The following is a 27,993-nucleotide window of genomic DNA, read 5'->3' as shown; positions in this document are numbered from 1 at the left end:
AGAAAATGATTCAAACTCGCACTATTCCTTTTACCCCAGCAATGCCATTATAGACACAAAAACCCAATGAAGATTTACCACTAACTTAACACCAAGGCTTCTTGCTCAGGCTGGCCTAGTTGTAAACGGTCTTCTTCCGGCAGATTCCTGAGCATTCACTGAATACTTTTTTCCCCAGCTGGTGTATCTCCCTGAAGCACCCAAAACCACACTCTTAACTCAACTGTTAGTTCAACTGCAGAGCAAACACATGAGTTCCCTAAACTCAGTCCCCAACAGCCTTGCAGTATTTCTTAACAGAGAGCTTAGAACTTCTGTGTTCACACTCTGGCACACACATTCAAAACTCCTTTTCTGCATTTCCCTGTGTCTCTGTGTGTTACTGGATCCCTGTCACTTGACAACAGCACTTTTTTTTCTACTGTGTTTATTTCCCAAAATCACTAAAATACTAACTCCTTTGTAACTCCTCTCTTCACTTCAAAGATTGTAAAACCTGATTTAAAATGCATGTATGGAAGCAAATCCAGAAAATCTGACCTTTTTGCAAGAGGCCCTCCAGACTTCCTGGTACCAAGATCACAAAAAACTAAATGAAACTGAAACCATGTTCCGCCTTTCTTAACACAAATATAAGTTAAGCCTAAAGTTATACGTTGTTCCTAACGTTACCCAATGTAAATAATGGCTTCCACAGGCAAGGCCTGATTTTCTATGCCTGAGTACGATCTGGGATGTGTGCCCTAGGTGAATCAGCAGTAGATACACTTGGAACAACATTATAGGACCCCCTCCAACTGACTGACTGTATGCCTTGGGCTACAAACTGTGAATCAGCACATTGAAAAGTAAAATTCAACATGTATAAGAACAGAAAGAGCAGGTTTCATTAGTTTATAATGCCTCATGGATTTTTCTCACCTTCAGAACCATAACATTCCAGAAATCCTTTAGCAATTCTCCACAGTACATGAACCACCTGATATTCCTGGTGAAGTTCTTGTTAAAGAATAATGCATGAATGCTTCCTTTGCTTTTATTTGTGCAGCAATACAGGGATGCAAAAGCCTGCCTAATACATTGTTTTATACCGGTGGCCTTCATAATGATGTTGAAAATACCAGTAAGATGGCTCGGTGTATTTGAAGATTACTTCAGGGGCCTGCTCTTCCAATCACAGCCTGTTGTTCTCCCACGTTTGATGCTGATGGGCTCAACAGTGAGCCGATCAGCATCGAGCACAGGAGGGAAGCAGGCTGTGATTGAAGGAGCAGTATACACCGGAACTACGAGTATTTGAAGATAGAGAGAGGGAGACTTTGGAGTGCGAGTTCACCATGCTTTCCTGTGATTGCCAGTGTTCTGGCCCAGCTGCATTCCCCCAAGCTCTCCACCGGTACTCCCCGCATCCCGCCTGTTCTCCCCCGTGTTCTCCCGGCTCTCCCAGGTTCCCCCGCCTTCCCCTGGTTCCCCCTGCGTAATTTTCAATTTGTTGTTGTGGTTGTTTTTTTTTTGCTCAGTTGTTTCTGATCACACGTCAGCTTTTTTATTGACGTTGAATGTTTAATTTTGCACCAAACCTTATCTTTCTGAAATTTGCTCATCAGCCCCCGAGTATGAGAAGAATTGAAATGTGGCCCCCTCCACAAGAAAAGTTTGGACAAGCCTGGTTTAAAATACTTTTTTGTTGTTTGACTTAAAGTGGTGAAAAGAGAAAATTGAAAATGTATTTTACGCAATTAAACAAACTGTTAATTAAGGTCAGTTCAAGGGCATCGGGCAGGAGAAGTTGGGGTTGGGGGGTGGGTTGCTATACCGAGCCATGTACCAACATTGGGAGAAAGGACAACTGAACATCCAGAAACAAGATATGATGATTAACAATTATTCTGTTGTCATCTTGTAGCCCAGCAGTTAATATGAAGTATTACTCTCATATATGTATTAGCAGCTCACCATCCTGAAAAATGTTGCTGGTAGCTATCAACCATATTGTTCTACAGGTTTTTACATTTATTCCCACCTTCCTTATGCAAAGCTGCGAGGACAGAAGAGAATCTCTGTGTGCAACACTCAGTTTAAAGTGATTACACAAGGAGCAAAGCTGCATCATATGTTGCCAAAAATATGATGAATGGTAACATTTCAGATGAACACAGGTTGGCAAAGGCAATGAATTTTTTTTTTTATTCATTCATGTAATGTGGACATCGCTGGCTGGGCCAGCATTCATTGCCCAACCCTAGTTGCCCTTGAAGGTGGTGGTGAGCTGCATACTAGAACTGATGCTGTCCATGTGGTGTAGGTACACCCACAGTGCTGTTAGGAAGGGAATTCCAGGATTTTGACCCAGTGACAGTGAAGGAACGGCGATATATTTCCAAGTCAGGATGGTGAGTGACTTGGAGGAGAACTTCCAGGTGGTGGTGTTCCCATCTATCTGCTGCCCTTGTCCTTCTAGATGTGTAGTGGTCATGGGTTGGAAGGTGCTGTCTCAGGAGCCTTGGTGAATTCTTGCAATGCATCTTGTAGATGGTGCACACTGCTGCTACTGTGTCGGTGCTGGAGAGAGTGAATGTTTGTGGATGGGTTGCCAATCAAGCAGGCTGCTTTGTCCTGGGTGGTGTCAAGCTTCTTAAGGATTGTGGGAGCTGCACTTTTCCCAGCAAATGAGGAGTATTCCATCACATTCCTGACTTGTGCCTTGTAGATGGTGGACAGGCTTTGAGGAGTCAGGAGGTGAGTTACTTGTCGCACGATTCCTAGCCTTTGACCTGTTCTTGTAGCCACAGTATTTATATGGCTAGTCCAGTTCAGTTTCTGGTCAGTGGTAATCCCCAGGATGTTTCTAGTGGGGCTTTCAGTAATTGTCATGCCATTGAACATTAAAGGGCAATGGTTGGATTCTCTCATGTTGGAGGAGGTCATTGCCTGACACTTGTGTGGCGGAAATGTTACTTGCCACTTGTCAGCCCAAGCCTGGATATTGTCCAGGTCTTGCTACATTTGGACAAGGACTGCTTCAGCGCCTGAGGAGTTGTGAATGGTGCTGAACATTGTGCAATCATCAGCGAACATCTCCACTCCTGCCCTTAGGATGGAAGGAAGGTCATTGTTGAAGCAACTGTAAATGGCTGGGCCGAGGATACTACCCAGAGGAACTCCTGCAGTGATGTCCTGGAGCTGAGGTGACCTCCAGCAACTGCAACCATCTTTTTTTGTGCTAGACATAACTCCAAGCAGTGGGAGTTTTCTCTGGAGTCTCATTGACTCCAGTTTTGCTAGGAATCCTTGATGCCACACTCAGTCACATGTGGTCACAAGAGCAGTCACCCACCTCACCTGAATGTCACGTATTGCATTTTGGAAGGAAAAAGGAAGAATGAGACTATGCACTCCAAAGCTGCTCAAGGGTGTGGAGAAACTGACCTCGGGGTTTAGTTAAATAACTTATTCTAAGTGAGAGTGAAGGTGAATAAAACCATTTAAAAAGAATTATAACATTTCCATTCGGTAGGTGTGGGTGGGTATAGAGTGAGCACAACAGCAATGAGATGCATCTGAGTTCAAATTCCAATGTGTCAAATTGTGAAATTGAATTCAATGAGTTTGGTCATATGTGGACCAGCAATATAAAAAACAAACTGCTTCACTTGTTCAAGGTGCAAAATCTGCCATCCTCGCCTGGTTTGCTTGACGCACAACTTGAGTTCTCTGGATGAAAAATATCCAGAGGCACTATTCAAAGTAGAGCAGGGCAGTTCTGGGGCCTTGATCAATATTTATCCTCCAATCAGCATCTAAAACAAATAATTTGATCATTTATTGTACTGCTGTTTATAGGATTTTGCTGTGTTTCCTACATTAAAACCGACTGCATTTCAGAAGTACTTAATTAGTTATAAAATCATTTCAGCAGGCCTAAGATTGTGTAATGTGTGAAATGAATGCAGATACTTTCTTTTAGTAGTTCTAGCAGAGATTTGTCACGTTGACATTCAGCCAAATGACTTATTTTTGTGTTGTTAAACCTCTTTTCTTCAGTCAACCTGGAAAGGAAACAGTACAAGTCTATCACAGGACACCTTGAATGTCAGACATAAATCTTCTTTAACTTCAGTTAAACACTTGAAGTTTCCATCAGGAATGAGAAATGTTGATAAAAACAAAAAAACTGCGGATGCTGGAAATCCAAAACAAAAACAGAATTACCTGGAAAAACTCAGCAGGTCTGGCAGCATCGGCGGAGAAGAAAAGAGTTGACGTTTCGAGTCCTCATGACCCTTCGACAGAACTTGAGTTCGAGTCCAAGAAAGAGTTGAAATATAAGCTGGTTTAAGGTGTGTGTGTGGGAGGCGGAGAGAGAGAGAGAGAGAGAGGTGGAGGGGGGGGTGGTGTGGTTGTAGGGACAAACGAGCAGTGATAGAAGCAGATCATCAAAAGATGTCAACGACAATAGTACAATAGAACACATAGGTGTTAAAGTTGGTGATATTATCTAAACGAATGTGCTAATTAAGAATGGATGGTAGGGCACTCAAGGTATAGCTCTAGTGGGAGGTTTTTTTTAAATAATGGAAATAGGTGGGAAAAGGAAAATCTTTATAATTTATTGGAAAAAAAAGGAAGGGGGAAACAGAAAGGGGGTGGGGATGGGGGAGGGAGCTCACGACCTAAAGTTGTTGAATTCAATATTCAGTCCGGAAGGCTGTAAAGTGCCTAGTCGGAAGATGAGGTGTTGTTCCTCCAGTTTGCGTTGGGCTTCACTGGAACAATGCAGCAAGCCAAGGACAGACATGTGGACAAGAGAGCAGGGTGGAGTGTTAAAATGGCAAGCGACAGGGAGGTTTGGGTCATTCTTGCGGACAGACCGCAGGTGTTCTGCAAAGCAGTCGCCCAGTTTACGTTTGGTCTCTCCAATGTAGAGGAGACCACATTGGGAGCAACGAATGCAATAGACTAAGTTGGGGGAAATGCAAGTGAAATGCTGCTTCACTTGAAAGGAGTGTTTGGGTCCTTGGACAGTGAGGAGAGAGGAAGTGAAGAGGCAGGTGTTGCATCTTTTGCGTGGGCATGGGGTGGTGCCATAGGAGGGGGTTGAGGAGTAGGGGGTAATGGAGGAGTGGACCAGGGTGTCCCGGAGGGAGCGATCCCTACGGAATGCCGATAAGGGGGGTGAAGGGAAGGTGTGTTTGGTGGTGGCATCGTGCTGGAGTTGGCGGAAATGGCGGAGGATGATCCTTTGAATGCGGAGGCTGGTGGGGTGATAAGTGATGACAAGGGGGACCCTATCATGTTTCTGGGAGGGAGGAGAAGGCGTGAGGGCGGATGCGCGGGAGATGGGCCGGACACGGTTGAGGGCCCTGTCAACGACCGTGGGTGGAAAACCTCGGTTAAGGAAGAAGGAGGACATGTCAGAGGAACTGTTTTTGAATGTAGCATCATCGGAACAGATGTGACGGAGGTGAAGGAACTGAGAATGGGATGGAGTCCTTACAGGAAGCAGGGTGTGAGGAGCTGTAGTCGAGATAGCTATGGGAGTCGGTGGGTTTGTAATGGATATTGGTGGACAGTCTATCACCAGAGATTGAGACAGAGAGGTCAAGGAAGGGAAGGGAAGTGTCAGAGATGGACCACGTGAAAATGATGGAGGGGTGGAGATTGGAAGCAAAATTAATAAATTTTTCCAAGTCCCGACGAGAGCATGAAGCGGCACCGAAGTAATCATCGATGTACCGGAGAAAGAGTTGTGGAAGGGGGCCGGAGTAGGACTGCAACAAGGAATGTTCCACATACCTCATAAAGAGACAGGCATAGCTGGGGCCCATGCGGGTACCCATAGCCACACCTTTTATTTGGAGGAAGTGAGAGGAGTTGAAGGAGAAATTGTTCAGCGTGAGAACAAGTTCAGCCAGACGGAGGAGAGTAGTGGTGGATGGGGATTGTTCGGGCCTCTGTTCGAGGAAGAAGCTAAGGGCCCTCAGACCATCCTGGTGGGGGATGGAGGTGTAGAGGGATTGGACGTCCATGGTGAAGAGGAAGTGGTTGGGGCCAGGGAACTGGAAATTGTTGATGTGACGTAAGATGTCAGAGGAATCACGGATGTAGGTGGGAATGGACTGGACAAGGGGAGAGAGAAGGGAGTCAAGATAACGAGAAATTAGTTCTGTGGGGCAGGAGCAAGCTGAGACGATCGGTCTACCGGGGCTGTTCTGTTTGTGGATTTTGGGTAGGAGATAGAAGCGGGCCGTCCGAGGTTGGGCGACTATCAGGTTGGAAGCTGTGGGAGGGAGATCCCCAGAGGAGATGAGGTCAGTGACAGTCCTGGAAACAATGGCTTGATGTTCAGTGGTGGGGTCATGGTCCAGGGAGAGGTAGGAGGAAGTGTCTGCGAGTTGACGCTCCGCCTCCGCGAGGTAGAGGTCAGTGCGCCAGACAACAACAGCACCACCCTTGTCAGCGGGTTTGATGACAATGTCAGGGTTGGACCTGAGAGAATGGAGTGCAGTAAGTTCAGAGAGAGACAAGTTAGAATGGGTGAGAGGAGCAGAGAAATTGAGACGACTAATGTCGCGCCGACAGTTCTCAATGAAAAGATCGAGAGAAGGTAAGAATCCAGAGGGAGGGGTCCAGGTGGAGGGAGAATATTGGAGATGGGTAAAAGGATCCGTTGAACTGGGAGAGGACTCCTGCCCAAAGAAGTGAGCCCGGAGACGAAGACGGCGGAAGAAGAGTTCAGTATCATGCCGAGCCCGAAATTCATTGAGGTGAGGGCGTAAGGGTATGAAACTAAGTCCTTTGCTGAGCACTGAACGTTCAGCATCAGAGAGGGGAAGGTCAGGGGGTATAGTGAATACACGGCTGGGGTTGGGATTGGAAGAAAGGGTGGGGACGGAGGGACAGGCAGGGGTGGAGGGTCCTAGATGGGTGTTGGTGTCGATGAGTTGTTGGAGCTTGCGTTCCTTAGCACTTGAGAGAAAGAGAAAAAGTTTCTTGTTGAGGCGTCGGATGAGCCGAAGGATAAAATGAAACTGGGGGCACGCGCAGCTTTGAAAAAGGGTACGGCGGTGCTGCTGGAGGGAGAGGTCGAGTGTGTTCATATGGCGGCGCATGGCACTGAGTGTGGATTTCAGAATGTGACGGGAACAGCAGTCCGAGAAACGTTTTATGTCCCGGAGATACCTGTAATCCTGGGTGGGTTCGAAACATGAGGGGTGGAATTTCAGTTGAAATCCACGTGGGGTAAGTCGGAGACGGAGACAGTCACTGAGAAAGGAGATATGGCTGTGAAAGCGGGTTTTAGTAAACACCTTGTCAAACACCAGGAGGGAAATGGAAAGCAAGGAAGGTGAGCAAGGCAACAGAGAGATACGGAAATCTTGTCGCAGAGAGGAACAGAACTTCTTCAAGGAGGTAGGCATTTCTTGAAGAGCAGTGGCAGTCCAACACCTCATCTTCCGACTAGGCACTTTACAGCCTTCCGGACTGAATATTGAATTCAACAACTTTAGGTCGTGAGCTCCCTCCCCCATCCCCACCCCCTTTCTGTTTCCCCCTTCCTTTTTTTTCCAATAAATTATAAAGATTTTCCATTTCCCACCTATTTCCATTATTTAAAAAAAATCCCCCACTAGAGCTATACCTTGAGTGCCCTACCACCCATTCTTAATTAGCACATTCGTTTAGATAATATCACCAACTTTAACTTTAACACCTATGTGTTCTACTGTACTATTGTCGTTGACATCTTTTGATGATCTGCTTCTATCACTGCTCGTTTGTCCCTACAACCACACCCCCCCTCCACCTCTCTCTCTCTATCTCTCCGCCCCCCACACACACACCTTAAACCAGCTTATATTTCAACTCGTTCTTGGACTCGAACTCAAGTTCTGTCGAAGGGTCATGAGGACTCGAAACGTCAACTCTTTTCTTCTCCGCCGATGCTGCCAGACCTGCTGAGTTTTTCCAGGTAATTCTGTTTTTGTTATGAGAAATGTTGAGATCATCCTGAAAGAAATTGAATAGTTTTTAAAGAAGATTAGATTTGCAAGTATAGTTTATGATGGGCTAGGAAAAGAGACCATTTGGGAAACCAAAAAAGGATTATATGTGGATAAAAGCAAGGAAATGAACCTTGCCAAAGTAGTTGTTTATCCACTTGCCAGCAGACTGAGTTGACTTTGCTTCCCCCAGTTTTATCTTATTTCAATTTAAAAGATCTGTGTGTTTGGACTTGCGGGTTGACATTTCACTGCATTTACTGCAGTTTTCTGCCAAAAATGTCCTTGATGTATTTTTCAAACTGACAGTTTATGGTGAGAGAAGTTTTAAATGGAGCTTCAAGACACCCGGCTGCGAGTTCTTATCATTCTGACCTGCCTCATATGTATCATTCTGTTGATGCCAGACAGCTGGGAGGTAATTGACAAACTCTCAGTTTCGTAAAGCTCTGTGATAATGCAGAATTTTCTTTTTAAACTTGTTATAGTAGTTTAAGAACTTAGCCAATATTTGTGCCTAAAATAGTTTGTTATCACTGGAGCAGCTGGCATATAAAAATTGACTTTGTGAAAAGTCTTTTGTTTCATGAATATGATCCTTGTCCACCATCCACAAGGCACAAGTCAGGAGTGTGATGGAATGTTCTCAACTTGGCTGCATGAGTGCAGCTACAACAATACTCAAAAAGATTGACAACATCCAGGACAAAGCAGAACGCTTGATTGGCACCACATCCACAAACATTCACTCTCTCCAGCACTGACACACAGTAGCAGCAGGGTGTACCATCTGCAAGATAAACTGCAGGAATTCACCAAGGCTTCTTTGGCAGCACCTTCCAAACACATGACCACTACCATCTAGGAGGACAAGGGCAGCTGATAGATGGGAACAACACCACCTGGAACTTCCCCTCCCAGTCACTTAGCATCCTGACTTGGAAATATATCGCTGTTCCTTCACTGTTGCTGGGTCAAAATCCTGGAGTTCCCTCACTCACAGCACTGTTTAGTGTACCTACAGCACAGGGATTGCAGCAGTTCAAGGCGGCAATTCACCATCACCTTCTCTAGGGCAATTAGGGATGAGTAATAAATGCCGGCCTAGTCAGCAACGCTGAATAAAAAGAATAATAATAAAAATGAATAAAAAGAAATCCTGTACCTAAATGTACTTTTAAATCCTATTTTGAGAATTCATTTGAGTTTCTGTTCTGATTTGTACTTTCTTTCACTCCACATATGGACAACACACTGTAATTTCATCCCTCTGTGATTCATAATTTATTACCCAGTGTTGATCAAAATGGACTGTTTAGTGTAATGGGTCATTTTAGGTGAGCCTTGATGCTGTTTTGTTTTATTTCTGAGTGCAGCATGAAGTAAGCTGTTGGAAAGCTTATCTGTCAACTTACTGTGTGATATTGTCTGTATTCTTCAGACATTTTTTTGGCAAGTCTTTGCAGTTGTAATAATACCAAATGGTAAGTAGCTTTTTGTAAAGAATGTCAATGAAGAAATCATGAACATGAAGTAATTGGAGATATTTGATTTAGCCATGAAGAAAAATAAGAGTTGGATAAATTTGAATTCTCTGTAAATTCTGCCCATCAAATTTTCTGTTATTTTATATGCACAGTGTAAATGGCAGATTTATCTAACTGAAATATTCTTCAATTAATATTGGATCAGCTCTGGAGTATGTGTATATCAGGCTTTTAATGATGGTTTTACACACATCATGTGCAGTTGGCAGTGTTAGCCTGTGCACATTTTCTGTTGTGTAGAGGTACGGTTAGAGGCAGAATAAATTGTGGCATCCATTCTCAACCCTTCCAATGGGTCCAGTCAGTAAATTTCAAAAGTGCAATAATTATTTAGCGGAAATATTAGGAGACCCTAACTACGCTAATGTATATTGATTAAAACGTAGTGTTAAGTGTAAGAAAGAAGACCAATTTCTGATGTGTAGAAGAGAACTTGCTTGATCAATGTCTCCAGTCCAAGAACGAATAAGCAATGTTGAATCTGGTTCTGGAAAATGAAGTTAGGAAAGTGCTATGTGTTAGAACTGGAGGAGCCTGTCTAGCTAACCGTGATCACAGCACAGGAACAGCACTTGGACATTTAGCCCCTCAAGCCTTTTCATCCATTCAGTGAGGTGTCATGAAAATATTATAATGTTGACAATGTAATTGTGATTTATTGAAAAGTAGGAATAGTGGGGTCTGGATAGGTGTGTGTGTGCGTTTTAGTGCCTTAGTGACTTAACTGAATTAAAGACAGCTGGTCTGATGATGTATCAGAAGAGAAGCTAGGTTTGAAATGCTAAATAAGTAAACATGGTTGAAGTTTTAGAATGAGTGGTATAAAGGAAAATTTGCATCTTTAGATAAACCAGAGTGGTTTGAATTTCAAACGAGAAAGTGAAAGGTTACACTTAGCCAGAAGAAACCAAGCAGTGTATTTATTTTTCCCAAAGCTTACTGATAAAATTGGTACTATGAAAGATTTTTATTCTAAGAAAGGTCAAGTCCAATGGCATATTGGCACAATGGGATTTGCATTTAGAAGAGAGACACATGTATAAAGGAGATTGGGTTATGTGAAGGAGAAGGAATTCTAAGATCTAACAAGTACAAAAAGTCCCCAGCCTCTACGTACTAAGCTGCTGCCCATAGGAACCGAAGCTAAGAGAATTCACTGTGAATATCCCTGTCCAGGGCATCGCGTGCTTTGTGAGAGTCTGTTTAAAATCTATTTTCTTTTTACTGACGCCTTAAAGGGGGTGTAACTGGGAGTCGGATTAATTAGGGGAGCTAGGTGTTGTCACAGTAGCAATTTGTAGACCTATGTATGTGCTTAAATTATTTCTTTTATTAATAAATGTTTAGTTTTAGTTTTGTTTAAAAAAAAAACCTCTAAGACTCAGTGGACTTATAACCACTGATTTCAAGATACACATCTCAAAACAAAAGTACAAATTGCAAAACAGTTGTGGCAGTTGTTTCAAGTTTCTGGGATCTGAGCAGCTTAGCATTTGTCATCTGTTGTGCCATAAGAGATCGTGGCTTTTCGGTAAGCTTACTCACATTATCCTTTCTTCTATATCCTTAATACTTGTTGGTGAACAAAAATCTATCAATTTCAAATATAAAATTAACAATTGACCTTGCATCAATTGCCATTGTCAGAAGAGTTCCAAATTACCATATGCAAAGGATGATGGAAGTGTTTCCTAATTTCATTCCTTTGAGAGCTCGGTCTAATTTTTAGACTATGCCCCAGTCGAAGACTCCCCAACTCGTGGATATAGTTTTCTCGATCTACCATGTCTGTTGCCATTAATATCCTGAAAACTTCAATCAAATCACCCTTAAACTTCTAAATTCCAGGGAATGCAATTCTAGTTTGTCTATTTTAAACCCTCTTGATAATTTAACCCTTGGAGTTAACGTTCCATTCTTATAAACCTCTGCTGCTCTCTCTCCAAGGCCAATATGTAAAATAACTTAAAGTAATTATGGAAAGAGACTGTAACTATCAAAATGCCCAATGAGGGAAGAGCTAACTTATGTGATTTCAGAAAGGGCCTAACACCAATAGGTTGCAAAAGGTGCCTGCAAGAGCAATGGTGGGCATTCAGGTAAGAAATAGTTCAGGTCCAAACCAGGTATTTTGCTTTTGAAAGGCTAAGGTAGGGCTGACGCTAAATCCAAGGCTAATGCTCCATGGATGGCAAAATGTTTTTTTTATTTTTAAAACCGAGGAAGGAGGCTCATTACAATTGTCAGAAGCAAGATTTGCTTAATAATCGTGAGATTTGGGCACAAAAAAAAGTGCACCCAATCTGCTCCACCCTAAAGTCATCCTCAATTTCATATAGGGACGTGTCAAAATTGGGAGAGCTGTTCCACAGACTGATTAGGCAACAATCTGACATAGTTATACTTTAAAGAATCGTACCATTCAACCAATGCCCAAAACTCCTTCATTACCATAAATAAAAACACAGTGCTGGAAATACTGTCAGACTGCATCTGTGGAGTGAGAAACAGTTAATGTTTTGAGTTGAATATAACTGTTCTTCAGATGTTCTGAACGATACTCTCCACCATGTTGTTTGGCACTACCACTGTTCAGGTTAGATCTGGCAGCTCAAACTGGGCATACATGAGATGCTGCAGGCTATCAGCAATGGTAGAATTGTATTCCACAACAATCTGTAACCTCAGGCCTAGCATATTCCTCATTCTATTATGACTCTCAAGCCAGGATACCAAAGCTGGTTCAATGAGGAGTATGAAAGAGCTGCCAAGAGCAACACTAGGTATTCCTATAAAATGAAGCTCCATCATGTTAAAGCAACAGCACAGATCTTTATGCACACTAAACAGTGGAAGCAGTCTGCTGTAGATAAGAGTTAAACAATCCCACAACTGACAGATCAGATCAAAACTGTCATTTTGCCACATCCAGTCATGACTGATCATTGACAATTTGGCAACTAACTAGAGGAGGAGGCTTCATGAACATGGCCATTATCAATGATAGCGGAACCCAGCAAGATTGCATTCAGCAGTGTCAAGTGGATGATCCATTTTGGATTTTTTCTGAGGTTCCTACCATAACAGGTACATGCCAGTCTTCAGCCATTTTGATTCATCCCACATGCTACCAAGAAAGCGCTGAGTGGACTTGACACAACAAAGGCTATGGGCCCAACAGCATTCCTGTTCTAGTGTTGAAGACTGGTGGTCCAATACAGCTACCACACTGGCATGTATGCACACTAAAAAGTGGAAAATTTCCTAGGTATGCCCTAGCCATAAAAGGTAGGACAAATGCAATCCTTTCAATTACTATGCCAACAGCACGACTCATAAATAACCTGCTCAGCAATGCTTAGTTTAGGTTCATCATGCACCTTCATCACCAGAACTTTTTGCCTGTCCTTGGATAAAGGCTGTATTAAGTGCTGAATTTCAGAGGTAACGTCAGGTTGACTGCCCTCAACATCAAGATAATAGTTGGCAGAGTGTGCCATCTAGGAACCCTTGTATTTGCAGTCAGTGGGAATCAGGCGAGTGGTGGTGGAGGTGGTAACTCTCCGCTGGCTGGAGTCATACCAAGCACAAAGGAAGATGGGTGTTGAAGGCCAATCATCTGACCCCTGGACATCACTGCAGGAGTTCCACAGGGCAGTGCCCTAGGGCTTGCCAGAATCAGCTTTATCATGTGACCTGTTTTCTGTCGTAAGGACAGAAATAGGAAATGCTTGCTGATGATTAGTGCTCAGTTTCATTTGTAACTCTTCCAAGTGCAGCAGTCTTGCTGAATGTCCCTTGCCTCCATGTCGCAAAATTGGACAACATTCGGGCTTGGGATTATGTGTGACATGAATGCTACTTGCCAATCTCCAACAAAAGCAAGTGTAACCTCTTCCTCTTGAACACCATTACCATCATTGAAACTCCATTATCAACAAATGTAGGTCCCTTACAGTCTGAAATAGGGGAATTTGTAATGGGTAACAAAGAAAGGGCTGACCAACTAAATACATACTTTGGTTCTGCCTTCACAAAGGAGGACACAAATAACATACCAGAAATGTTGGGGAACACGGTTTAGTGAGAGGGAGGAACTGAAAGAAATTAGTATTAGTAGCGAAATGGTGTTGGGGAAATTGATGGGATTGAAGGCCGATTAAACCCCCAGGGCCTGATAAATCTACATCCCAGAATACTGAAGGAAGTGGCCCGAGAAATAGTGGATTCATTGGTGGTTACCTTCCGAGATTCTGTAGACTCTGGGACAGTTCCTACAGATCGGAGGGTAGCTAATGTAACCCCACTATTTAAAAAGGGAGGTAGAGAGAAAACGGAATTATAGACCAGTCAGCCTGATGTCAGTAGTGGGGAAAATTCTAGCGTCCATTGTAAAAGATTTAATAGCTGAGCACTTGGAAAACAGTGGCAGAATCGGACAGAGTCAGCATGAATTTACAAAAGGGAAATCATACTTGACAAATCTACTGGAATTTTTCGAGAATGTAACTGGTAGAGTTGTATGTTTTCAAGAAGGAGTTAGATATTGCTCTTGGGGCGAAAGGGATCAAAGGATATGGTGAGAAAGCGGGAGCAGACTATTGAGTTGGATGATCAGCCATGATTATAATGAATAGCAGAGCAGGCACAAAGGGCCAAATGGCCTACTCCTGCTCCTATTTTCTATGTTTCTATGTAACAGTCTGGTTGGGTTGGGAGTTATCGTTAACCAGAAAATTAACTGTCCAAGCCATATAAATACTGTGGACATGAGCAGGTCAGAGACTGAGTATTCTGTGGCAAATGACTCACTCCCTGATCCCCGAAAACCTGTCCACAAGGCACAAGTCAGGATTGTGATGGAATTCTCTCCACTTGAATAAGTGCAGATCCAAGAATACCCAAGAAACTCAACACCACCCTGGACAAAACAGTCTCGCTTGCTTGGCGCCCCACCTTCTACCTCAAATCTCCATTCCCTCCACCACCAGCACATCATGGCCCCAGAGTGTTCTATTTACAAGATGCACTTCAGTAACTTGCCAAGGCTTCTTTGGACTTCCCTCACAAACTAGAAATCTCTAATACTTAAAAGCACAAGAGCAGCAGACACATGGCAACACTACACTCTCCACATTCCTTTCCAAGTTGCACACCAGCCTGGCGTGGACTTATGTCGCCATTCCTTTATTGTCATGGGGTCAAAATCTTGTAACTCACCACCTAATAGCACTATATTGGTGTACTGTCATCACATAGAGAACAGTAGCTTAAGAAAGTGGCTCAGCACCATATTCTGAAGGGCAGTTGCAAACGGGTAATAAATGCTGGCCTTGCCAGCAATACATGAAGGAATCTGAATAAATTAATATAAAAGACAAACTGAGGTAATGAGAAAAATTAGCAATGTTAAATTGAATCCTAAATGTTCTAGATACATGCATCAGGTAAGTAGTTAGTTTGGAAAAACATTCGAGCTTATCAGGATCCAAAGGGAAATCTTCATGTAGAGTAAAAGGACGTAGCAGAAGTTTTAAGTAGGTAATTTGCTTCTGTCTTCACAAAGTTAGTGGATGATGTGAATGTTAGACTAAAAGGGGAGAGGAAACTTAAGGATAATAGAGAAGATGCACTTAAGAATGTGGCATCTCTAAAAGTTGGTTAATTTACCTCATGCAAATAGAATGCATTCTAGATTGTTGAAAGAAACAGAGAAAGAAATAGTGGAGGCGTTGCTTGCGATCATTCAATCCTCAACCGATCGTTAGTGTCACAGTAACACAGTATCGTTACAGTGCAGAAGGAGGCCATGCGTTAGTGGTGGGGAAGTTACTGGAAACTATTATCAGGTTCAAAATAATTTTTCATTTGGACAGACATGGCTTAATCAAGGAGAGAGATGCATGGATTTGTTCAAGTAAAATTGTGTCTGCCAAACTTGGCTGAATTCTTTAATGAGGTAACAGAGAAGGCTCATCAAGGTAGCACAGACTTTCAGAAGACATTTGACTATGTGCCTCATGGGAAGTTTGCTTAGAAGATGGAAGCCCATGGAATTAGAGGGGGATGGTAGTATGAATATGAAAATGGCTCTGTGACATGAAGTGACATGTGGATGGATGTTTTCAGACGGGGAAGTGTTTTGCTTGGTGTTCCTCAAGGCTCAGTTTTGAGTCTGCTAAGTTTTAGAAACTATCTGGATTGAAGTGTACAGAGCTGCATTGTAAAGTTTGCAGATGATGCAAAACTTGTCTAAGTCGTGAATAGAGATGAGGGTAATCATTGGCTTCAGGAAGGCAGAAACATGCAGATGCAGTTCAGTGTGGAAAAGTGTGAAGTGATGCACTTTAGGAGGACTAATATGGAAAGACCATATGCTATAAATAGCATGATTTTCAATAGAGTGGGCGAGCAACAAATATGCATTCCCTTGAGGAATAAAATCACACAGGGTAAGCTGTTCAACTGTAGGTGACAGGAGGTTAGCGATTATAATACACTAAATGAAGAGGCATATACTATTGCCAAAACAGAGTGGTAAGCCTGAGAATTGGGAGCTCTTTAAAATTCAACCAAGGATGACCAAGAGGTTCATAGAGAAAAAATGAGATAAAACAGGCAAGAGATGTAAAAGTAGTTTGTGAAAGCTTCTGTAGGTATATAAAAAGGATGGGATGAACGAAGGAAAACATTCGTTCCTTTGAGGCAGAGACAAGAGAAGTTATATTAGGGAATATGGAAATAGCATGGACATTAAAAAATACTTTAAGTTCTCTACCATGAAGACAGATATAAAAACAATGCCAGAGGTATTATGGAATGAAGGGTCTAGGGGGAATGAGGAACTTAGAGAAATTAGTATTGGCAAAAAAGTCATATTAGAGAAATTAATGGGCCTAAAAGCCAACAAATCCCCTGAAGCTGATGGCCTCCATCCTAGCGGCTTAAACAGGTGGGTTACAGAGATGGTAGATGCATTGTTTTGATCTTCCAGATTTCCCAAGATTTTAGAATGGTTCCCACAGATTGGAAAATAGCTAATGTAAACCCACAATTCAAGAAAGGACAAAACAGGGAACTTCCAGCCAGTTAGCCTGATGTCAGTAGTAGGAAAAATGCTGGAATCTATTTCAGGGGATGTGGTAACAAGGGCATATAGAAAACAATAATATGGTTGGGCAGAGTTAAGTTGGATTTATGTAAGGTAAATCATATTTGACACATCTATTAACTTTGAGATTGTAACAAGCTGAGTAGATAAAGGGAAACCACTTGAAGTCACGCATTTGAATTTTCAAAAAACATCAATAAGATCATTACACAAAATTGGGGCTCATAGGATTCAGGATGATATATTAGCATGAATAGTGAGTTGATTAACAGACTAGGAATAAAAGGGTAATTTTCAAGTTGGCAGGCTGTGACTAGTAGAACAGTACAAGGATGAGTGCTTGGGCCACAGCTATTGAAATATATAGCACTCACTTATATGAGTAATATTTTCAAGTTTTTTGAAGATACAAAGTTAGGTGGGAAAGTACGCTGTGAAGAAGATGCAGAAACTACAAAAGGGTAAAGGGGCATTAAGTGAGTGGTCAATAACGGGAACATTGGATGTGTTGAGTTCTCTACTTGGGAAGGAAAAATAGAAAAGCAGGATTTCTTTTTAAAAGGCAAGAGTATGGGGGTATTCGTATTCAGAGGGATCTAGCTGTCCTGGTTCAAGAATCTCAGAACATAAGCAGATACAGCAAGCAATCTGGAAAACAAATGGTATATTGGCATTTATTGTAAATGGGTTGGTATATGAGTAAGTAACTCTCATTGCAGTTATACAGGACAAAAACAAAAATTGTAGTTTTTTTTTTAACTCCTTTTTGGGATGCGGGTGTTGCTGGCTAAGCCAGCATTTATTGCCCATCCCTGACTTCCCCTGACATGGTGGTGTTGAGCTACTTTCTTGAACTGCTGCAAACCATGTGTTGTCATAACAGCCACAGTGCTATTGGGAAGGGGGTTCCAGAAGTTTGACCCAGTGACAGTGAAGGAACAGAGCAACATAGCTCCAAATCAGAATAGTGCGTGGCTTGGAGGGGAACTTGCAGGTGGCATCTGCTGCCCTTGGCCTCCCAGATGGTAGAGGTTGCAGGTTTGGAAGGTGCTGTCAAAGAAGCCTTGGTGAGTTGCTGCAGTGCATCTTGTAGATGGTACACACTGCTGCCACTGTGCTGGTGGTGGTGGTGGAGGGATGCATGTTTAGGTTGGTGGGTGGTATACAAATCAAGTGGACTGCTTTGTCCCGGATAGCGTTAGTCTGCTTGTATGTTGTTAGAGCTGCACTCATCCTGGTAAGTGGGAAGCATTCCATCACAATCCTGACTTGTGCCTTGTAGACTTTGTGGAATGTGGAGTCATCAGGAGTTACTCTCCCTAGAATTCCCAGCTCTGACTTGCTCTTATGGCCACAGTATTTATATTGGCTAGTCCAGTTCAGTTTCTGGTTAATGGTAACCCCCGAGGATGTTGATAGTGGGAGATTCAGCAATGGTGATGCCATTGAATTTCATGGGGAGATGATTAGATTATCTCTTGTTGGAGATGGTCATTGCCTGGCACTTGTGTGGCACGAATGTTACTCGCCACTCATCAGTCCAAGCCTGAATGTTGTCCAGGTCTTGCTGCATGTGAACACGGACTGCTGCACCAGAGGATTCGCGAATGGTGCTGAACGTTGTGCAATCATCAGCGAACAACCCCACTTCTGACCTGATGGTAGAAGGAAGTGGTGAAGCAGCTGAAGGTGGTTGGGCCGAGGACAACTACCCTGAAATCCTGAATCAATGTCTTGGGACTGAGCTGATAGACTTCCAACAACCACAACCATCTTTCTATCCGCTAGGTATTACTACAGCCGTGGCAAGCTTTACCCCCTGATCCCCATTGAGTTCAACTTTGGGCTCCTTGATACTCTCAGTCAAATGTTGCCTTGATGCCAAGGGCAGTAACCTCTCGAATTCAGCTCTTTTATCCATGTTTGGACGAAAGCTGTAATGAGGTTAGGAGCTGAGTGGCCCTGGTAGAACTCAACTGAGCATCATTTGAGCAGGTTATTGCTGAGTAAGTGCCGCTTGATTGCTCTGGTGATGATACTTTACATCATTTTGCTGATGGACGGTCAATTGGCATGGTTAGATTTGACTTGCTTTTTGTGGAAAGGACAGACTTAGGCAATTTTCCACTTTGTCGGGTAGATGCCAATGTTGTAGCTGTACTGGACTAGCTTTGCTAGGGGCGTGGCTAGTTCTGGAGCACGCGTCTTCCGTCCTATTGCCAGAATATTGTCAGAGCCTGTAGCAATTGAAGTATCAGTGCTTTCAGCCATTTTCTGATATCATGTGGAGTGAATCGAATTGGCTGAAGACTGGCATATGTGATGCTGGGGACTTCGGAAAGAGGCTGAGATGGATCATTTACTTGCCACTTCTGGTTGAAGATGGCTGAAAGCGCTTAGACTTTACCTTTTGCACTGATGTGCTGGGCTTCCGCTTCATTTGAGGATGGCGATATTTGTGGAGCCTCCTCCTCCAGTGTCTACTACCAGATGTGACTGGATGTGGTAGTACTGCAGAGCTTGGATGTGATCCATTGGTTGTGGGATCGCTTAGCTCTGTCTGTCGCATGCTGCTTCTGCTATTTGGCAGACTCAGTGAACATTTCAGGTTGATAAGCCATTTTCCATTTATTTTCCTTTTGCAATTTATAACTATTTGTACAAAAATAATGCCTGAAAAGAACATCAAACTATGAAAGCTGAATGTAAAAAGCGCTACAAAATGAACAGCAGACATTTCAGTCCTTTGTAACAGCAAAAACTTCCCAAAGATACTTGAACATCAAGAGGCGACCGGAGGGAGGAACTTAAAACAATCGCCATCACTAGGGAAAAGGTGCTGGGAAAAACGTTTAGACCTTAAGGCTGACAAGTCCCCAGGACCAGATGGCCTGCATCACAGTGTCTCAAAAGAACTGGCTGCAGAGATAGAAGCTTTGATTAGAATCCACTATTAAGGAGGCTCTGGCAAGATACTTAGAAAATCATAATTTGATCAGCCAGTGTCAACATGGGTTTGTGAAAAGCAAATCATGTTTAATTAATTTATTAGTTTTTTTTTGAGGAAATAACAAGCAAGGTGGATAAGGGGGAACCTATGGATGTGGTGTACTTGGGTTACCAGAAGGCATTTGGTTAGCGGCGACATCAAATGTTACTACTCAAGGTAAGAGCACATGATGTTGCTGTATATGAGCATGGATAAAGGATTGGTTCGCTAACAGGAAGCAGAGAGTCAGGTAAATGGGTCTTTTCTGGGTTGGCGGGCGGTGACAAGTGGTGTGCCACAGGGATCTGTGCTTAGGCATCAACTATTTACGATCTACATGAATGATTTGGATGAATGGACTGAATGCATGGTAGCTAAATTTGCCGATGAGACCAAGATAGGTAGGAAAGTAAGTTGTCAAGAGGAGGTACAGAGTCTGCAAAGGGATATGGGCAGGTTAAGTGAGTGGGCAAAAATTTGGTAGATGGAGTATCATGGGAAAATATGAACTTGTCCGCTTTGGCAGGAAGAATAGAAAAGCAGTATATGATTTAAATGGAGATAGATTGCAGAACTCTGTGGTACAGAGGGATCTTGGTGTCCTGGTACATGAATCACAAAAAGTGATTAGGAAGACAAATGGAATGTTGCCATTTTTTGCAAGGAGAATGGAATATGAAAATAGGAAAATTCTACGGCAGCTGTAGAGGGCCTTGGTAATCCTACATCTGGAATATTGTGTGCTGTTTTGGTCTCCTTATCTGGAAAAAAAGGATGGCGTTAGAAGCAGTTTGGAGAAGGCTCACTCGACTCATTCCTGGGATGAGGGGCTTATCTTAGGAAGAAAGGTTGCCTTTGTACCCATTCGAGTTTCGAAGAATGAGAGGTGATCTTATTGAAACAGATACGATCCTGAGGGGACTTGATAGGGTGGATACTGGGAGGATGTTCCCTCTTGTTGAGGAGACTAGAGCTAGGGAACACAGTTTATATAGGTATTCTTGCGAAATGTCCTTTGATTGCAAGATAAAAGCTTTGGCATTTTTCTTTTTTCAGCAATTTTAAAAATGAGATGTTGTTTAATCGGGAGCTAATGTAGGTCAGTGAGCAGAGGTGTGATGGATGAATGGGACTTGGTGTGAGTTAGCGTACTGTCAGCAGAGATTTTCATGGGCTTAAGTTCATGAAGCAGAGTCTGGTAACATTATGGAGGTGGAAATATGTGACCATAGTGATGGCATGGATAGGTGGTAGGAAGTTCATCTTGGCTTCAAATACAGTAAGAAGATTGGAAACAATCTGGCCCTGCCTCAGTTGTCTAGCCAAAACTATAGTATGTTCAACAGCGAAGCCTGCTGCAATATTTGTTACCACCCTGGGAGTGAAATTTCTCCTGTGCAGTTCTTTTTTTAACTTTTGCAAATGTATGCTATTTATTAAAACATTCTGAACAGAAATAATTTCACCCTCTGTATCTTTTAAAGTTTTAAAATGGGCTCAGTGGACTTGTCATTTGTCCATCATTGTTTTGGACAACCTTGTTGAATTTCTAACCTGCACAATGATGCAGCTGCTTCTAGCCTTAGGTAGGTGAATGAAGGCTTTCCTTGTGCGCTTTAAAGACATTCAGCAGAAAATCTGGTTGTGTTTTTGTGATCAGCCTTTTTGACATGAGGTCATTTGCCCCATTGATTCCACATTAGCTCTCTGCAAGAGCAATTTGGCTAGTCATGCTCCCCTGCCCTTTATCTGTAACCATATACGTTTTTGAATCTTGAGTTGCTTATCCAGCTCCCTTTTGAAAGGCACAATTGAATTTGCCTCCACCACAAATTCAGGCAGTGAATTCTAGATCCTATTTGTGACATAATTATGTATTTCCTTGTGTTGCCTTTAGTTCGTTGAATCTCTGTCCTCTGGCTTTCAACCCTTTTGCCAATATGAATAATTTCTCTCTACTCTGTCTGCACCCCTCATGATTTTGAACACCTCTGTCAAATCTCCTCTCCACCTTCTCTGAGGATAGCTAAAGCTTCTCCAATCTATCTTCATCCCTGAAACCATTTCAAAAATCTCTTCTGCACCCCTTCTAAAGCTTCTACATCCTTTCTAAAGTGTGGTGCCCAGAATGGGACACATGTTCCAGTTGAGGTCAAACCAGTATTTTTATGAAGGTGCATCATAACTTCCTTACTTTGGTACTCCATGCCTCATTTTCATGAAGCCCAGGATCACACATGTTTTTTTCACCACAATCTCAATTTGCCCTGCTTCATCCAACGATTAGTGCAGATATAACCCGAGGTGTCTCTGTTCCTACACCCTTGTCTAACATACCAAGAAATATAATGAAAAATAGATCTCGAAACTGGATGTTGAATATAATGATGATAGTTGCTTTCAAATGAAGAGGAAGTATAACTGCTTTAAGAAGTTGACATTCGAAACAATATTTTTTAAATTAGAGGCACCTAAGGGAATTTTCCAATCCTTACAAAGGACTGTGCAGAATCTCAACAAACATGCACCTTAATTGGTTTGCCTTGCACTAAATGTCATTGTTATTTCACTTTTCAGCATCTCATCAATAATCCATTTTTCTTTTGCTTCGGAAGTTATGACAAGCTTGACCTTAAAAAGTTAGTTTGCATTATGTAGTTTTTTTAAATAAAAGTCATTATTTTAACCAATCACATCCTGTGTTGACGCAACACCTAACTGTTTAATTTGGTGATTCTAATCACAAATAGATAAGAACTTCTAGCTCAATAATGAAATAAATCACCAAGTCTCTTCTGACAATTAGGTGGATGAGAAAGTATAAGCACTCACTCCCACATAGTTAAGCAGATTGCCTGCTGCATACTGAGCACATTTAACCAGGAGAATAATCCTGCAAGTTCATGATATAACAGCATCCTTAATGATTGGTGCCTGGTCATAGTTTCTGATAAAGTTAGCTGTCGATTTGAATACCATCTTACAGCTGATGGGAAAAACAAATTCAAATAAAACAAAATGTTTTAACTTGTAAATGACCCACACATCTTTGACAAGATATGGACAAACCACCAAGTTGTCTTTACTTTCATCTTTTTATTAATATTTTAATTGCTAATTGTGATCTGTGGATTCCTGGTTGTTAGATTGCTATGCTCAAACATGTATAATTCAAAGCCCTTGTGCCCCAGCCTGTATCCGTCCATTCTTCCCACTCCAGCTTAATACTTTAAAATGAAATTTCATTTTCTGCTTCTAACCTACAGAAGCTTCCAGAAACCTCCCTTTTCAACACTGCCTTCAGTTTTTCTCTTGCCCTCCTTTTAGTTTCTCTTGCATATTCACAACGTTTTGGAACTCTCTTTTATGTCAGACACACAGTATAAATGATTGTTATTGACGTCAGCAGTTCAGGATAATTGTCTAAGTATGTATTTTTTGTTCTGAGAGGCAACAGCTAATCCTCACTTGACTTCCCTGTGGTTGATCAGATTTAGATTTCTTGAATTGAAATTGGCATTGCATTTGATTTATGCATTACATGTCCTTTTGCAGCGTATATACGCTAATTGCAGTAAAAGAAAGAATTTTGTATTTATATAGCACCTTGATAATCACAAAACATTCCAAAGTGCTTTATGACCAATAAAATAGTTTTAAAGTATGGTCACTGACGCAATGCAGGAAAAGAATATTTGAGGACGATGATTTCGAACTGAAGACAAAGATCATGGTTTACTGGGCAGCAATGATCCATGCACTCCTATATGCTTCGTAGGTTTGGACAACCTACAGCAGGCTTCCCAAAGCACTGAACAAGTACCACCGGCAGTGCCTTTGCAAGATCCTCCAAGTCCAGTGGCAAGCAAGGCAGTCCAACAGCAGCTTCCTCTCCCAAGCCAAGTTCGCCAACTTGCCCAACATTGAGGCATTAATCACTCAAAAATAACTCCACTGGGCAAAAATGTCATTCATATGCCTGACACCAGGCTCCCATACTTACTGCTCTTCTTGGAACTCGGTCTTGGCAGGAGACTCCCAGGGGGACAATGGAAAACTTTAGGGGTGTTCTCAAAGCACCCCTGAAGAGGTCAAACATGGGAGGCCCTGGCTTGTGACCAACTGAAATCGAGAAGGTTCATTGGGGCAGGCACTAAGCACATTGAGGGACTTTGTCAGGCACACGAAGAGGCAAAGTCAAGGTATCGGAATAACTCCCAACAACTTATCCATCACCCTTAAAGCACCACCTGCCCTGCATGTGGCAGAGACTGGGGATCAAACATTTGAGTTAACAGCCATCTCAGAAATTATTGAACCAGTGACAGCAATTCATCCTTGATTGCATGGGACTGCGTAAAGAAGAATACAGGAAATGCACCAGCCAGTTTGTACACAACAGAGTTCCAAAAACAACAATGTGATAATGACCAGACAATCTGTTTAAGTGTTATTGATTAAGGGATAAATATTGACCTGGACACTGGTGAGATCTCATCCAGTGGGATTCTTTATATCTATCTGCATAGGTGAACGGGATCTTGTCCAAAGCACAGCACCTCCCAATAATGCAGCACTCCCTCAGTGCTGCACCAGGGTTTCAGCTGAGATTTTGTGCTCAATTTCCTGGAATGATTGACTGTGCAGGAAAATTATAATAATTACAGTTATTTGATATTCTGATGGCACAAAAAAATCCAGTCTTTGGACACCTCCAGTTACCATTACCATTTGACTGCTGGTGATCTCTTGAATTTGGAAAAGTAAGATGAATACTTGAAACATTAATGCTGTACGAGAGGTTTTTCCAGCAATCAACATGAAGCATTTGATATTTGCATTTTTTTTTCCAGTTGTGGTTGTGAAATCAAGTTGTTGAGGTGATGAGAATTATTAGCACTGTTATTAACTTAATTTGTAGAACATCCTTCTTCAGCTTGATAATTTTGCTAAGACAGTAAAAGGCTCAAAATTTTAGTGATGCATGGAAATTTTGCCAAAAAATTCTCACTCTCCTTTCAAAACAGAAGCCTGCTGTCTGTTTTCCTCAAACCTCCACCTAACAAAATGTAACAACTAATCTTTATCATCTTAAATCAGGTGTCTCACTATTCTGTAATTTGTACTTCATGTGCCTGGAGGCTTGACATTCATCACAACTTTACTTTATTATTTAGTGTCATTTAAGTTTCAGATGGAAATTTGACAGTTAAAATTTAATTTCACAAATTCTTCACATTAGAACAAGTAAACATCATGCTGTCCATAGCCATGATTGTCAAATTCCAAACGTGGTGACGACCAGCAAACTAAAGTTTTTTGAAAGTGAGCGTCTATGAAATTGCAAGTCTGGGCTTTGTGTGAGCTTTAGGAAAAAATAATGAATTTGAACCTTACCAGACTTGAGTGGTTTTACATTCCAAAACAGCATATTGTTAATTTGCATTAACGTTTTACGCATTCATGTGTTAACTGTGTTTATTAAACCTGCAGATTATGGGGGAGGACTTTGGAAAAAAGTAAGACTTTCATTAGTGATTTTCAGGATATCCCACAGTGCTTAATAGCCTATTAGGTTCTTTTTTTTTTAGTATAACCACTGTTATATTGTTATATGGTTCATATTCCTTTTCCTTCTGGTGCCAGGGTTTAAATCATCTCCATTATGATAGAACAAAAGTATTGTTTTAAAAGAAAAGGGAATGAAGTATAGATGAATAAATCTTTGACTCCTTGAACAAGGTTACAGCAGCCCATTGCAATCTTGAAACTAAGAAGTGAAATTTGGAAGTCATTGTGGGAGCCACGCTCCTTGCCTTTGAGCCATGGTCTTTGCTTCATTCTGTTGCACCGGAAATGTGATGGCTTTGTCTTTAAGCTAATATACATAACTTCTTGTTCACACACCTTGAACCACAATAATACCCTGAACCACCCACTCTGAACCAGAAAAGTCCTGTTGCTGACTAAGCTGATTTTTATTACATAAAATTCAGCTGATTAAGTGCATGGACTCACCAAATTGAGATTATGGGGCTTTTTTGGAATTTGGGAAGGATTCATGGCAGCTGAAAAATCTGGTTAAAAACCATTACTTGCAGCAAATCTTCCATGAATTTGCCTTGCTGACTGCATGAGATCCTAGTACAGAGAACAATATAAAAGGCACTTGTGATGACATCTGGGTTTTTTGTACTATGGAGTGTAGCTGATTGAATGAAATCATTAAATCTGCAGTTGGACTCTTGTTGTAAAAGCACGCTCATCTTGATTTTTAAAAACCAACAAAAATAAGAATGCTTTCCACAATTGAATCATTTGGATTTTGGGGTGTGCTTGAATCATCTTCTGCATTCAATTTCTTGCTCTAAATTGCTATCTCTATTTCAATTGGTATAAATAATAGGTTTGTTTCAAAACAGGTCTTGTAATTGCACATAATCTGGCCACATTTGATGAGCTACTCCAGAGAGCATCATCAGAGTCGCCAATCTTGTCATTACTCCATGCCCTATTTTGACCCTTGTGTTTATTTTTGCCCGCTAAGAAGATGTGTTCCATTTGACCACTGAAATGTCCAAGCCTATACTTAATAATCAAATAGCATTTTACATGGAAATCTGATTGCTTGCACAAAAGTTCAATATTTCCTGTTAAAGCAATTAAGCATATGTGGCTATATCAGTAGTCACTGCCATTTAATTAAATGTAGGGTCACAGGTTTTACATGATATCAGCAAGCTGTCATTAACTATAAAGAGTACTGACTGCAAAGCAATATTCAGGTCAACACAAGTACAGCAATTGCTCAGAGAATATGGAAGTTGATTTACAACTTTAATTTGGGCCTTGTCCCGAAATGCACCCTCTAAAAAGGTGATCGTAGAGTGGGATCATTTTGAAGCCTCTATTATTGGACCAATGCTTTGAAATTCTCTTGTGTAACCACAATTCCTAGTTTGGTACTGAGTTATGCAACTGAGGAGGGCCTTTCTTTGTATGTGTTGGTTGATCTCATTTGGCAAATAATGGGGCAGTGCATATTACCATTAAGCAATGTCAACATTGAGTTCACCTGTGATGCCTTTCATGTTGGAATTGCTGACAAAGGTTCACTTAGCTCACTTTGAGGGCTGACAGCTTGGGTACCAGCAGCCGCGATGATCATATTCAGAATGGAGCAGAATAAATGCCTACTTGTATTAACTTCCTAATATACATAACTGGAGCTTTGTTAGCATGCATGGCAGATTATTGTGTTTATGAAAAAAGAAGTTGCTAGGTCCTGCATTTCAAACTTTGTATGGATTCTTGTGGTGTAGGAACTTGTCAAAATAATGCTCAAATTTACTGAAGGAAGTTTGACTCTGACTATCTTGTTAATATCTACAATTTGATAGCACACTTCTGTGCCATACCATATGCTGCATTGGTAATTAACATGCTACACAATGTAATAAAGTCATACAACAAAGGACCTTTACATTCCTGTGATCTGCATTACTTTGGTTTTGATTTGGATTCAGACTGGACTTGAACATCACTACCATCCTGATGTTCAGGGCATGTTTTCAAACTTTGCAGATGATAGGAAGATTGGAAATGTTGTCAACTGCAATGAGGAGAGTTGTGAACATCAAAAAGACATAGACATGTTGGTGGATTGGGCAGACAAGTGGCAGATGAAGTTCAAGGTAGAGACATTTGGAGTGATTCACTTAGGCAGGAAGAATATGCAAAGACAGTATAAAATTAACGGAGAAATTCTAAAGAAGGTGCAGGAATAGAGGGACCTCGGTGTACATAAGTCATTGAAGATGGCAGGGCATGTTGAGAGAGAAGTTAAAAAAACATATAGTATAAAAACAAAAATACCTGGAAAAACTCAGCAGGCCTGACAGCATCTGCGGAGAGGGACGCTGTCAACGTTTCGAGTCCGAATGACTCTTCATCAGAACTAAGGAAAATATATTGGATTTCAATAATAGGGGCATTGAGTACAAGAGTAAGAGGTCATGTCGAACTTGTATAAGACACTAGTTAAGCCTCATCTGGAATACTGCATCCAGTTCTGGGCACCGTATTTGAATAAGGGTATGAAGGCATTGGAGAGAATACAGAGGAGATTCGCAAGAATGACTCCAGGGATAAAGAACTGCAGCTATAAGGATAGATTGCAGAGCTTGGGACTCTTTTCCTTGGCGAAAAGAAGGCTGAGAGGAGACTTGATAGAGGTTTTCAAGATTTTGAGGGGTATAGACAGGGTAAATAGTGAGAAACTGTTCCCACTCAAGGGAGCATCAAGAACGAGAATAATTGGTCAAAGGAGTAAAAGTATGTGAG

The 27,993-nt window shown here is 41.8% G+C and overlaps 1 protein-coding gene across 1 annotated transcript in view; it reads left to right on the top strand.

Annotated features, from left to right (window-relative positions):
* exoc4 (exocyst complex component 4) overlaps positions 1–27,993 on the top strand; it is a 525,449-nt gene that overhangs the window by 102,639 nt on the left and 394,817 nt on the right. The gene's annotated exons all lie outside the window — the stretch shown is intronic.

The sequence above is a fragment of the Carcharodon carcharias genome, chromosome 13, assembly GCF_017639515.1.
Source record: "Carcharodon carcharias isolate sCarCar2 chromosome 13, sCarCar2.pri, whole genome shotgun sequence".
Taxonomy (NCBI): Eukaryota; Metazoa; Chordata; class Chondrichthyes; order Lamniformes; family Lamnidae; genus Carcharodon; species Carcharodon carcharias.
This window is presented reverse-complemented; position numbering and strand designations above follow the sequence as displayed.